Genomic DNA, 13,492 nt, shown 5'->3' on the forward strand with positions numbered 1-13,492 from the left:
AAAACGTAGTAAGAAGTTTTATAAATCACGATGTTTTAATATTAAAATAATATTTTTCCATCGGCCATTATTGTTGTTTACTTTCTGTAATTGCAACCACGCGATTGGTGGTAATAATATTTATTAGTTTCAATAACTTAATGAACTTTTGCAAAAGTTCATTAAGTTATTATTTTCAAAATGGCGAATATTAGGGTTTTTAATGGGATTTTTTACAACTTTGACTTCGAATTAGAGCACTTTCCGTTGATTTTCAGGTCTATGTTTTTATATTTTTATGAATCAGCATAAAATTCTCTATCAGAATCAATCATAAAATTAGGGGGGGGGGGGGGGAGAAAGTCGAGTAGCGCCGTCAATTGGAGTGCCTAATAGAATATTTTATTCCTTAATAAATAATTCTCTGTATTTTATTTTTTTTTTGTAATCTTATCAGTTTTGTTTTGAAAGTTGCACAATTTTAAATTGAACATTGTACAACGACATTTTTATAGGGAGTAATACAATAAAAGTTTGACGATAGACGTTAAAATGATTAACTCATTACACATATATATTAGGCAACAAAAATTACATATTATTGATATTATTTTTATTCTACAGGTGCAAGGAATGGGTTATAAATTGTAGAAGAGCAGGTTTAGATGGAAAACCTGTAGAAACTTTGAACAAAGATTATCGTTTGTGTAGTAATCGTTTTGAAAGTTCGATGTACTATTTAACAAACAACGAGGGAAAACGTCTTCTCTATAATGCCATTCCTACTATATTTAATGTTTCAAATCCACCACAATCTATTGGGGAAAAAAGAAAGCCACCTCCTAAAAGAAGTCCATTGCCTTCTAAAACTAAAAAAATACAAATTGAAAAAAATATCAGTATATTTGAAAATCCCAACATTAAAAACAATCAAGAAAGTGTTGACATTACTAAGTATAAAAAAGTACAAAATTCATTGTGTACATGTTGTGTTACAATAAGCAACCTTACAAAAAAAATAAAATTATTGGAAAAAAAAAAGCAAAAAAATGTAATGTCTCAATTAATCATATTTTAGATTTATCTAGAAACTTTCTTTCCAATGATCAGTAAAAGTTTTTTGCAAGTCAATTAAAAATAAGTTCCCGACATAAAAAAGGTAGACGTTGGACAATATCGGACGAATTTCATAGCCCACAAACTTACAGAATTATAAGTTCTATTTTTTCTTTACCGAGTAGCACCACTTTGAAATTATTTCTTTCAAGAGCTTATGGAGATATGCAAACTGGATTCTCTCAAAAGTTGTTCACTTTACTAAAACTACGTGTTGATAACATGAATCAACATGATCGTAATTGCAGTTTAGTATTGGATGAGATGGCAATCAAACAACACTTAGATTATGATAAGAGTGCAGATGTTGTTTTTGGAATAAAAAATAAGAAACCACTGAATCAGGCTCTAGTTTTTATTATCAGAGGTATTGCCACTAAATGGAAGCAACCAATTGCTTATTTCTTTAGTAGCTCGACTGTTTCAACAGTTAACCTTGCTAAGTATACTCAAGAAGCTATATTAAGAGTTCAGGACTGTGGATTGTTAGTCCAGTGTATTGTGTATGATCAAGGGTCAACCAATATTGGAGCACTTAAAATCCTTGGTTTTTCAAAAATAAAATCTTGTATTCACTATCCATCTTTCAAAAATACAGTTCATATTATCTTTGATCCCCCTCACCTAATTAAAAGTGTACGTAATAATCTTATGCGACATAACATTTATATTGGTGGTAATATAGTCTCATGGCATCACATTTGTATGCTGTATGAGGTAGACAAATGCAACCCTATCCGTCTTGCACCAAAATTGACTGATAGACATCTTGATGCTGGAGCATTTCTAAAAATGAAAGTTAATCTAGCCACAACAAGTGTTTAGTCATCAGGTTTGTCTTTGTGTGTCACAGCAAATGTTTTACCATCAACTGTATTACCAACTGCCCAAAATGTTTTACAGCATTGTCTTTGTGTGTCACAGCAAATGTTTTACCATCAACTGTATTACCAACTGCCCAATTTGTTGATAAAATTGATACTCTTTTTGACCTGATGAATTCAAGTAAGCTTCATGCAGATAAATCTGCTCGTTGTGCTATAACAGCAAAGGGAAATAACATTTTACTGTTAAGGGAACTACAAACTTGGATTAAGAAATGGAAGTTTTGTGATGTAAAATCCCAATCTCAGATAGCTAGTCATTGGGGGTTAGACGTTACAATAAACAGTATACTGAAACTATGTCAGGAGATTCTCTCAGAAGGATTTCATTGTGTTAGCACTTCTCGCTTTAATCAAGATTGTTTAGAAAGTTTATTTGGAACTATTCGAAGCAAAGTAGGCTGGAATGACAGACCGACAGTTAGACAATATCGAGCAGCTTACCAGAACTATTTATTGTTAGTCAGTAGAAACTAGCAAATCTAATAGCAAGTGTCTGACAGAAACAGATTTTAGTGTGGTATTAGATATTAATTCTTTATTTAAAAATGTACAAAAAAAAAAAAAACAACTAAAGAAGAATGTTTATTTTTTGCTGACAAAAAAAAATTAATCTTTTGAACAGATTTCCTGTTACAATTCTTATGAAAAAAAATATTACATAAAAAAATAGCACATACAGATTTTGCTAGCTTGTTAATAAAAAGAGTTTGTCTGTGCCAACAGTGTGAGGTAGTGCTTTGTCATGAATTGGTAGATATTACGATAGCTAGTAAACATGGTTTGGAAGTCAATAAACAAACATACAGTCAAAATTGTTCACCAAATTTATTATTAGTATCATTGATTTGTCATATGGAAGCAGTATTCATGGAATTTATTGAAAATTGGCTTGATACTGAAGCTTTTAGATTATCTTTTAAAATAATAGAAATCTGTACTTTTGACTTTTTGTTTAAATATCATATTGAACATGCTTTTTATTTACAAAAAAAAATAGTTCATGTCTTTGTCATTACGAGAATTTTTTATTTTATTAAACTGTACAATCATGATCTTTGTCCACGAAATAAAAGAAGTGATAAAAAGATGAAACGTTTGCTACACAAATAATTTCTATTTTATAATATTGTATGAAAAATTATAAAAATTATATGAAGTTATATAGTTAAATTCTTTGGTTTTAAGGTTCTTCGATTTTAAAGTTCTAATGGTTTTAAAAATCTTTGGTTTTAAAGTTCTAACGGTTTTAAAGTTCTTCAATAATTTTTAATTTTAACAATCAGTTAACTCCTTTTCATTATATATAATTGTGATTTATTTTGTTTTATTGATGTTGTGTTTGATTATGTCAGTTTGAATCTGATAACTTTTTTTTTTAAATACATATTTTGATTTAAATTTACTGAATGATAAAATATGTTGTCAAAAAAGATTATTCAGACTGATTATTCAATAGTAAGCCAATTTAATGATCCTCAAATTATGTTTCAAGAAATATTTAATACTACTGTTATTATTATACAGAATGAATTTTTATTTACAACATTTTATTGATATCGTTTGTGAAATAAAAATTGTCCTTATGTAAAAAAACTTGACTAAATGTTTTTAATAATTTTAAATAAAATCTTTTACTTTATATGCAGTTTTTTATTGATTTATTAGCTTAATTTACTTCATGAATATAAACACTACATAATGCATGTGGTTAAGTTTGATGGTTATTCACAAGAACTATCCAAAAAGTCTTTTTTTTTCTGTCTTGTGGAAAACACAAAGGTTAACCAACTCAATGAAACATGTCCAAAATATAAACAGCTTATTTTACCTGAAGATTTGATTTCCAGTATTAAAACAAATCTCTTTTAATTATGTTGACTGCTGCATGTATATGTAAAAAAAGTTTAATTCAATCAAAGAATATGATTTAGATATTAATCATAAGTGCATCTGCCTTGATAAATCGTTAATATTACCACAATCAGCCCCATCGTTATCATCATCAATATTCTCACCATCATCATCTTCATCATCATCATCTTCATCATCTTCATCATCATTTATTTAACAGCAACATTTCTAATTTTAACTAAGGCTTTTAATAAGCATTTATTCTCAATAAAACAGCTGTATTATCTAATTAGATGTAGTTACATTTTCAATAAGCAGGAAACTCCCTACTCTTCCAGGTTTTTTTGCAATCTGCCCTTCCTTTTGCTTCATATTCATGAATAACTTCTATGTATTGATGCAATGTTTCATCAGCTGTTTGGCAACTTGTATATATATATATATATATATATATATATATATATATATATATATATATATATATATATATATATATATATATATATATATATATATATAAATGGGTAATAGATAAAATTTTGGCTTATATTTCTTGTGTTAAAAGATAAACTTGTTTTATCATGTTTATATATACAAATATATTTTGGAAATACTTGAAAAACCTTCTTGTATTTTAAAACTATAATGAAAGTTCTGGTATCATGTCAAACATCAGTGAAAAATGTTGAAAGTGTTAAAGAAAAAATTAACCACTCTGTTTTGAGCACATTTTTAATCTAATTTGACCAAAATTTTGACTCAAGGAAACTTAAAGCTAATTTTAAAAAATTAAATCTTTAGAGTTGATCAGTAAAAAGTTGCCAAACAGCTGAAAAAATTGCATCAATATATGTCCTTGATCCTAAAATAGCACACAAATTTTTATTGTAATTGTGATAATAGCTGATCGTTATAAAACTGTATTATTACGTTTATAAAATTCTTGTCATCAAAGTTAATTGATGTAAGTTATTAGTCAAGTCATACGCTATTTTTGTACATAATTACGCCCTCGAGAATTTTTTGTTTCTGTATAAAAGTTGTAAGAGAATTGAATAAAAACAGTAGAAAACAAAAGTAAACAAAGTTGTCGTATTAACAAGCTATTTCGGCAGTATGGCAAAAATGATTGGAAAATTTGATGGATCTGGAGATGTTGTAGTGTGGTTGAAAAAGATCAAACTGGTGGGAGAGCTGCAAAAGTTGGGCGATCTTTCATTGATCATTCCGTTGTTTCTTGAAGGCAGTGCGTTCGCATTATATGAGCAACTTGGGGAGAGCCAAAAAACTTCCGCTAAGGATATTGAAAAAGCCCTACTAGATGCATTTGCAGTTGATGGTTTCCAAGCTTACGAGCAGTTCAGAGATCGGAGATGGATTGACGGTGTATCTGTCGATGTATATTTGGCCAGTTTGCGTCAACTTATGAATTTGGCCAATATTGAAAGCGAAGAATTATTGCGTTCATAACTGGATTGCCGGGTGAAATTTCAAAGCAGCTACGAGCACAAGTGAAAATATTTGGGATCAGTTTACAGGATGCATTAAACCATGCAAGAGTACTCATGACGGAAAAAACAAAAGAAGAGTATGTTTCAACAACCATCTCTGAGTTCCATAAAAATGTTAAGAAACCATCCGCTACTGATGTTATCTGCTCAGTGGCGGAACTTCAAAATTTGGGCCCCCCCGCAAAAGAATGTTTTTTTTTAAAAAAATAAAGCTTCACATATTAAATAGATATTTATTTCATATATCATATTTAAAAACAAAAAATTAAATAAAGATAAAGATAACTTCAAAACGAAACTAAAACTTAACCGAACTTAAATAGTGAAAACTTTCCTCCTTGATTTCATATTGGCAAAATCGGTAATGATGTTTTTCATTTCCATTTTTCCAGCCGCTTTTGCCTCAATAGAAACTATTGCAAGGTCGCTTAAACGTTCTTTACCAATGGTATTTCGTAAATAATTTTTTATTATTTTAAGTTTCGAAAAAGAACGTTCAGCTGATGCAACAGTAACAGGTAATGTAAGAAACAATAACAATGCTGTTATCACTTGTGGAACGCTTGCAGCTATAGTTGACAATTTTACTAATAAAAGGTCAGCCAATTCACGCGATGATATTTTTGATATTTCATCGTGTAGCATTGACTTTACCATAACCATTTGCAGCGGAAATTCAGTTGTTATATCTTCACTATATTTTCTCTGAATGGCTTCTGCACAGCTTATGATCTCACGTTCTTTCATTACCATTAATTTATTTGGATGGATGCAGGAAAATAATTGTACCACTTCTTGCATTCCTTTAAATCTATTGTCGAGTTGGTTGATAACGACGTCCAAAATTTTTATAAAAATATTGATGCGAAAAATTTCCTCACTGCTATCAAAACGGTGATCTGTAGATAATTCGTCAAAATGCCTTTTCACAATTTTTCTTCTTTTTTGAAAAAATATTGCAGGAATCTGCCACGTAGTCGCTATTTCTACCGCTTCAAGTTTTGCTGAATCAAACATCTTTCTATATTGTTTTAAATTTTTGCTGGCATTTTCTAGAGAACCTGAAGCTGCCGTAAGATCTAAATTTTTAGTTTGCAGCAATTTTGATGGTATATGTACCTCATTAAGGATTTTAGACAAAAGCACGTACTGCTTCTTCGCGTTCTTCACGTTTTGTACTTGTTATTGATATCTCGGAAAGAGCTTTCATTATATCAAGAAAGCGAATTTTAACGGCGAAAAGAGAAGTATATCGTCCTGCCCATCGCGTTAGATTTAATCTTTTTAATGTTATTTGTGATTCTCCTGTATATTTAGATAGTAGATCCCACCTGTTTATGCTATTTCCGAAAAATGAATACACATCTTCTAGCATTACAAAAAATGAAGCAACTTCAACACAACATTTAACCGCATCGTTAGTAACAAGATTTAAATTATCAGCTGCACAATGCATATACATAGCATTGGGTTGATTTTTCTTAAAAAGGGCCTGAACCCCATTGTATATCCCACTCATGACGTTCGCACCATCATAACCTTGACCCCTGCAGTTACTTAATTTTATATGATGTTTTTCTAACAGACTTAAGCCAACAAGGCTCACAATAAACGGCATCAAGTTTTGGGGAATAGCAAAGCCACATTCTTTCTATAGATCCATATTTTGTGGTAGTTTTAAAATATTTCTTGGAAAACCTACGGTTTTCTTGCAAGGGGTCGCGTATTAAAGGACCTTTTGGCCGACACGATTCCGATAATACAATTATTTTCTTAATATCTTTTGTTAGTATTTTACCATGAAAATTTGCAATGTCAGTAGAAAATAATTCGCTTGATTTTTCTAAATTAATTTGTTCAAAGGCGTCATTCGTATCAGAGTTTGAATCTTCCTGGTATTCATTTCGGTGGTTTCTCGGAGACCTATTCACATCTTCTTCGTTCACATTTTTATTACCAGTAGCAATGTTTTCTTCGATATCATCATGTTCTACTGACTGATTTATACATACCACTTCTGAAGAGTTTTGACTTTCCACTTCCGTTTCCGCTCGCTTTTCGATTGGTTTCAAAAACGTTGTTAGCTTCGGCAATTTAGCTAAAGTAGCTTTTGTTTCTTTTAACTTTCTTCTTTTTGCTGCACCGCTTGTACTACTTAATTTCTTTTCCATTATTATGAGTCAAAATCTAAATTATTACAAATTTATAAATTCAGTACCTGTTGTAAAATTTTTAATTATTACAAATATTATTAATTACCTTTTATTAAATACATCAGTGAAGTAATAAACTCTCGTGCAACAATACTTTATTATTCGTAACACGATTAAATAAATTGGAGACTAGTAATTCAGATAAAATAAGAAATGAAAAGTTAACTTAATACAACGGAAGATTTAATATAAAATTGAAAATGAGAACATACATTTAAAAGTTAATTTGTATATGCAACAAGGATTATAGAATCATTATCCTTGATATGCAACGACATAACAAATAATATTGTTTATATTTTAAAAATATTGAATATGCAACTAAGAACTTATAAATTGAAGAACTTCTTACAGTTTAAAAAAAATTTATACGCAACAAATTATTACTTTTACCGAATTCAGTCTAATTGTCAAATTCATACACAAACACAACATAACGGTATAAAAATTAACTATACAATAACATCTGGCAGTTCGCAGCTGATAATTGTACTTTATTTCTCAATTGCGTATGCAATTTTAAAAAGGTTAAAACTTTTCGTTTAAATGTAAACTACGCACTGCAATACAAAAATAAATTTTTGAACAATATATTTTAATACGATGGATGACATTTTTTTTATCCAAGTTTTATATTTTAGGGCCCACTATACCTGCGGAAAAGAGTTTTATAGTATAAATATTATTGAGAGTATAATTTTTTTTATATGAGGGCCCCCTATAGCTGGTAGGCCCCCCCGCAACGCAGGGTCCTGCGTCCAGTAGTTCCGCCACTGTATCTGCTACAACTGTGGCAAGCCTGGACATGTTGCTCGAATCTGTTTTTCGAAGAAACAAATTGTCAGTGATGGGATAAAATGTTTCAGGTGTGGAAAATCTGGACACATTGCAAGATTTTGTTTGTTGCATCAGGGAAACTCAAATGGGGAATCGCCAGCGCCAGCTGTTTCCCTAAACAACTAACGACGCTTCCAATATGCACTGTGCAGGTGAACACCTTTGCAGGGAAAGCACTGGTTGACAGCGGATGTACCCAAACTATTATTTCAAACGACATAGCTCGGAAAGCTGGTGTTCGTATTAGAAGACATGACATAATGGTGTTGGCTGTTAATGAAGAAGCTGTGAAAACGGAGGGAGAAGCTACAGTAACACTAATCATTGAAGGAAAAAAGCTCAAAACATCAGTAATGATTCTAAAAAGTGTTGTCAACGGTATTGATGCTATTATTGGTATGGATGTCATTAATCGCTGTGGAGGAGTGCACTTGTACAATGGAAAAATTGAATTTGGTTTTGTTTCAATTTATACAGAGAAACAAAGTGATGGTATAAATGACAAGGATTTTGATGCTTACTTTGATGTTAAAAAGTAGACTGCTAAATATAAATGGAAACAAGGTCAACAACAACTGAGAAATTCTGTCGCGCAGTACAAGGTAAAACCCCAGTTGATACCTCAATTTAATAATGAGGTGGACTTATGGGTGAAAAATGGCTGGTTGAAATCATGCAACAAAGAAGAAAAAAGTACAGAAGGGATTGTCCCGTTAATGGCTCTTGAGCAGGAAAATAAAGGAAAGGTACGACTTGTTCTGGACTTTCGCGAATTGAATCAGTACGTTAATTCGCATAATGCCACAAGTGATGCATGTGATGAAAAAGTTAGAAAATGGAGAACTCTCGGTGACAAATTTGCAACACTTGATCTTAGATGCGCCTATATGCAAGTACACATCGATCCGAGTTTGTGGGAGCATCAGAGGGTAATCTACAAAGAAGAAAAATACTATCTTACACGTCTTGGTTTTGGGTTAAATTCCGCCCCAAAAATAATGTCTTCAATCTTAGGCAGCGTGTTGAATCTAGATGCAGGTATTAGTGAAGCAACTGACCACTACATTGACGATATAATTGTTAATTTGGAAAAAACATCAGTTGGAAAGGTCGTAAATCATTTGGCGCGTTATGGATTGGTAACCAAAGAGCCAGAGCAATGTGATACTGCACGAGTGTTGGGTTTGCAACTATTTAAAAATGAAAAAAAGGAGCTTTGTTGGAAAAGAGGAAACACCAATCCAAAGTCACAAGATATCAAAACTGAAAAAGTAATACGACGGAAACTTTTTTCGATATTTGGACACTTATTAGGTCACTATCCTGTTGGAGGTTGGCTCAGAATTGCCTGCAGTTTTATAAAACGACATAGTCAAGGAGATGCTTGGGATGATCTAATCGGTCATGGTTGATTGAAATATTGCGCCGATTGGAAGTTAGTGATTCTGTGAGAGGAAAATGGAATGCTGAAGGAATTCAAAATGGAGGGACATTGTGGTGTGATGCAAGCAGCATGGCAATGGGGGTTGCTATAGAATACAATGGAGTAATAATTGAGGATGCAGCCTGGCTTCGAAGTATAAATGATGTCATGCATATTAATATTGCTGAATTAGATGCTGTGGTGCGTGGGATAAACCTAGCTGCTAAGTGGAATATAAAGAATTTGTCAGTATTCACTGATTCAGTAACAGTTCATGGATGGTTAAAAAGTATGCTGACTGAAAGTCATAGGGTTCGATCAAATGGATTCCAGAAATGCTTATCAAAAGGAGACTTTCTCTATTGCAAGACTTAATAAAAGAATATAACATAAACATCACATTGAAATGGGTTCCGTCCTCCAAAAACAAAGCTGACGTGTTGACAAGAGTTCCAAAAATTTGAATAAATGAACTTTCACAAAGAAATACTAAAGAACTAGCTGGGCTAAGTATTGCTGAAGAAATTCGCAATTGTCACTCAAAGCATCATTTTGGCGTTAATCGGACAATGTTTACAGTGCAACGAAAACTTCCGCACGTATTAAGAAAAGACGTTGAAGAATGTGTTCGCAATTGTTGCCAATGTAATTCAATTGATCCAGCACCAGTAAAATGGGAAAACGGAGTGCTAGATGTACCAGACACATGGTATAGAATTGCTTGTGATGTGACTCATTATAAAGGGTCGCCATATTTAACAATGATTGACTGTGGACCAAGTCGGTTTGCAGTTTGGAGAAAGTTGCCGTGCGAAGATACCAAAAGTGTAGTAAGTCATTTGGAATCCGTATTTAGGGAGCATGGCCCACCGCAAGAACTGTTGATGGATAATGGAGCGGTGTTTAAATCCAAGGAATTTTCAAACATATGTGAAAAATGGTGTGTAAAAAAGAAGTATAGATGTGCATATAGACCTTCAGAGAATGGGATAATGGAGCGTAACCACCGCACAGTAAAACGAAAAGCTGCGAGGGCACAAATATGTCCGTTACTAGCGGTATTTTGGTACAATGCAACACCAACGGTGGGAACAAATGAGAACTCTGCACCTGCTTCTCAGAAAAATATGTACGTCTGGCGTCTACCAAATCAAGAGGAGAAAAACACTGAAACTCAGGAAAGATCACAACGAGTTATGGAAACTTATAGAATTGGAGAAAAAGTTTACGTTCGCCCTGCTGATGCAAAGTGCACTTCAGTTTGGAAAATTGGTACTGTAACTGACATACTCACAAACACAAATATTGAAATTGATGGTGTACCAAGACATGTGCGAGATGTGAGAATAGCTCCTGCCTCAAATGTTTCAAACGCTTCAAGAGAAACTATTATCAGTGAAGAGATCGACAGCGATGAAAGTGATTTTGAAGATTTAGACATTTTTGCTGCACGAGAGGAAGAAACCGAAGAAACAGTTGTTGACGCTGAGGAGAAAGCTGATGGCAGAGAAATCGTCGATATTTTATTACCAGCGATCAGACGATCAACCAGAGAAAGGAGAAAGCCGACTTATTTAAATGATTATGTTACTTAAGAACTTTAGTTCTTGGGGTGATGAGATAATAGCTGATCGTTATAAAACTGTATTATTACGTTTATAAAATTCTTGTCATTAAAGTTAATTGATGTAAGTTATTAGTCAAGTCATACGCTACTTTTGTACATAATTATGCCCTCGAGAATTTTTTGTTTCTGTATAAAAGTTGTAAGAGAATTGAATAAAAACAGTAGAAAACAAAAGTAAACAAAGTTGTCGTATTAACAGTAATAACAAACAATAAAGACACCAATTATGAATACAAAGCAAAAGTAAATAAACCTGTAAGAGTAAGGAGTGAGAAGAGAAGTAATTAAAATTTAAAAAAAAAACACCTGAAAAACTAAACAAATCTTGCTAATTGTTTGCCTAAGCAAACGAATAGCAATCAAACCCAATTCAGAAGGTAAAAAATATCAAAATGTAAAAGAAAAAATGTATGTATGTAATGTATGTATTTATGTGTGTACATATATATATATATATATATATATATATATATATATATATATATATATATATATATATATATATATATATATATATATATATATATATATATATATATATTACACTAACTTTTTTATTTTACTAATTATATATATATTATACTAATTTCCATTTTCCATTACTTTTTCTTATTTGAAATAAATTTAAATTTTTCTGTAATTTTTTTTTTAGGTTACCTAATAATTTGTATAAGGTTACCTAAACCATAAGGTAATCTTTTTCTGACCTATACTATAGTAAATAGTATAGGTCAGAAAAGAGATTATAACCAAATAGATCACAAGATATTCAGGCCATACACTGAACTTTTAGGTTACTATACTTAGTATAGTATAATACTATATATTATTTGATCACTTAGGTTACTATACTAAAGTATAGTAATCTAATTGATCAAAGCAAGTTCAAAGTACGGCCTGAAATTCTATTTTGTTAGGGAATCTAATAGGTACTTACAGGTACCCATTAGATTACGTAACAAAATTCAAAAAAGCAAAGAATTTTTTGTAGGCTATGAAATTTATAATCAGCTGACTAGCACATACATTTGAACCATGCAAAGAGAGATTGAAAAAATAATAATTAAAAAATACTTACAAGTGCTGAAAAAATAACCGAATTATAAGGATAAGAACACGTGAGTTTTTTAAAGAACCTTTTAGCAATTTTTGGATCGAGTAAATTGTTCACAGAACCTTTAAAGCATTGTTAAAAACCCGAAGGTTCTTGGAAAAACCGTTTAAGCATCTTAAGAACCCGAAGGTTCTTTCAAGAACCAAAATGCAGCAATAAGAACCCGTAAGTTCTTTGAAGAACCGAAGAGCAACATTAAGAACTGAAAAGTTCCTTAAAGAACCGATAAGAACCCTTACTTTTTACAGTGTACACACACATATATATACACACATTTTAAATGACGACATCTTGTATGAGAGTTGAATAAATTTAATATATGAACTTCAATAAATACGAATTCTCTCAATACTAATTTTTTATTTTATCTAAGAAATTTTCGCTAGATTATTGATACTAGCATCTTCAGCTTTAATTACAAATATTATTAAATTAAATTACAAACAAACATTAACGGTAATGTCACTTTTTAATGGCTTCTTTAAACTTCGCTTTAGTTGGGCTTCTTTAATATTTCGTAGGTATAAAAAGTATGGCGTCCAGAATTGCGTTTTTACATATTGACCGTCATCTAAACTCATACCTCCATTTTTAGGTCCGCATTTGTTGAACTGAATTTCGATTGCCTCTCGAACTTTTCTTTCAAATTTTTTGGGTTCTATATTTAGCGTCTTTACTTGATCCCATTTTATATTACCTGAACATTTAATTTTATGATGGCCAATTGCATATTGTTCTAATTTTTCTTCAAAAACATTTTTTTGGTGTTGTTTTGTTCTTGTTGCTATTTTCATTTTTGGTTCGCCGATGTATTTTTGTTTACACTCGCATTCTATTAGGTATGTTTTGTTGCGCGAAGTTAGTAAAGATTTAAGATTTGCACTGGATTTAAAGACTGCCCTGTAACCTGCTTTCCTAAAGATTTTTCGAAGTT

At 31.5% G+C, this 13,492-nt stretch overlaps 1 pseudogene; it reads right to left on the reverse strand.

The window, feature by feature from the left end:
* Window positions 1-5,659: 5,659 nt before the first annotated feature.
* LOC145194336 (zinc finger MYM-type protein 1-like) lies at window positions 5,660-7,515 on the reverse strand (annotated as a pseudogene).
* Window positions 7,516-13,492: the final 5,977 nt, after the last annotated feature.

This window comes from Hydra viridissima, unplaced genomic scaffold (genome assembly GCF_058129835.1).
Source record: "Hydra viridissima isolate aposymbiotic clone 2 unplaced genomic scaffold, HvirCarnegie_v1 scaffold_7, whole genome shotgun sequence".
Lineage (NCBI taxonomy): Eukaryota > Metazoa > Cnidaria > Hydrozoa > Anthoathecata > Hydridae > Hydra > Hydra viridissima.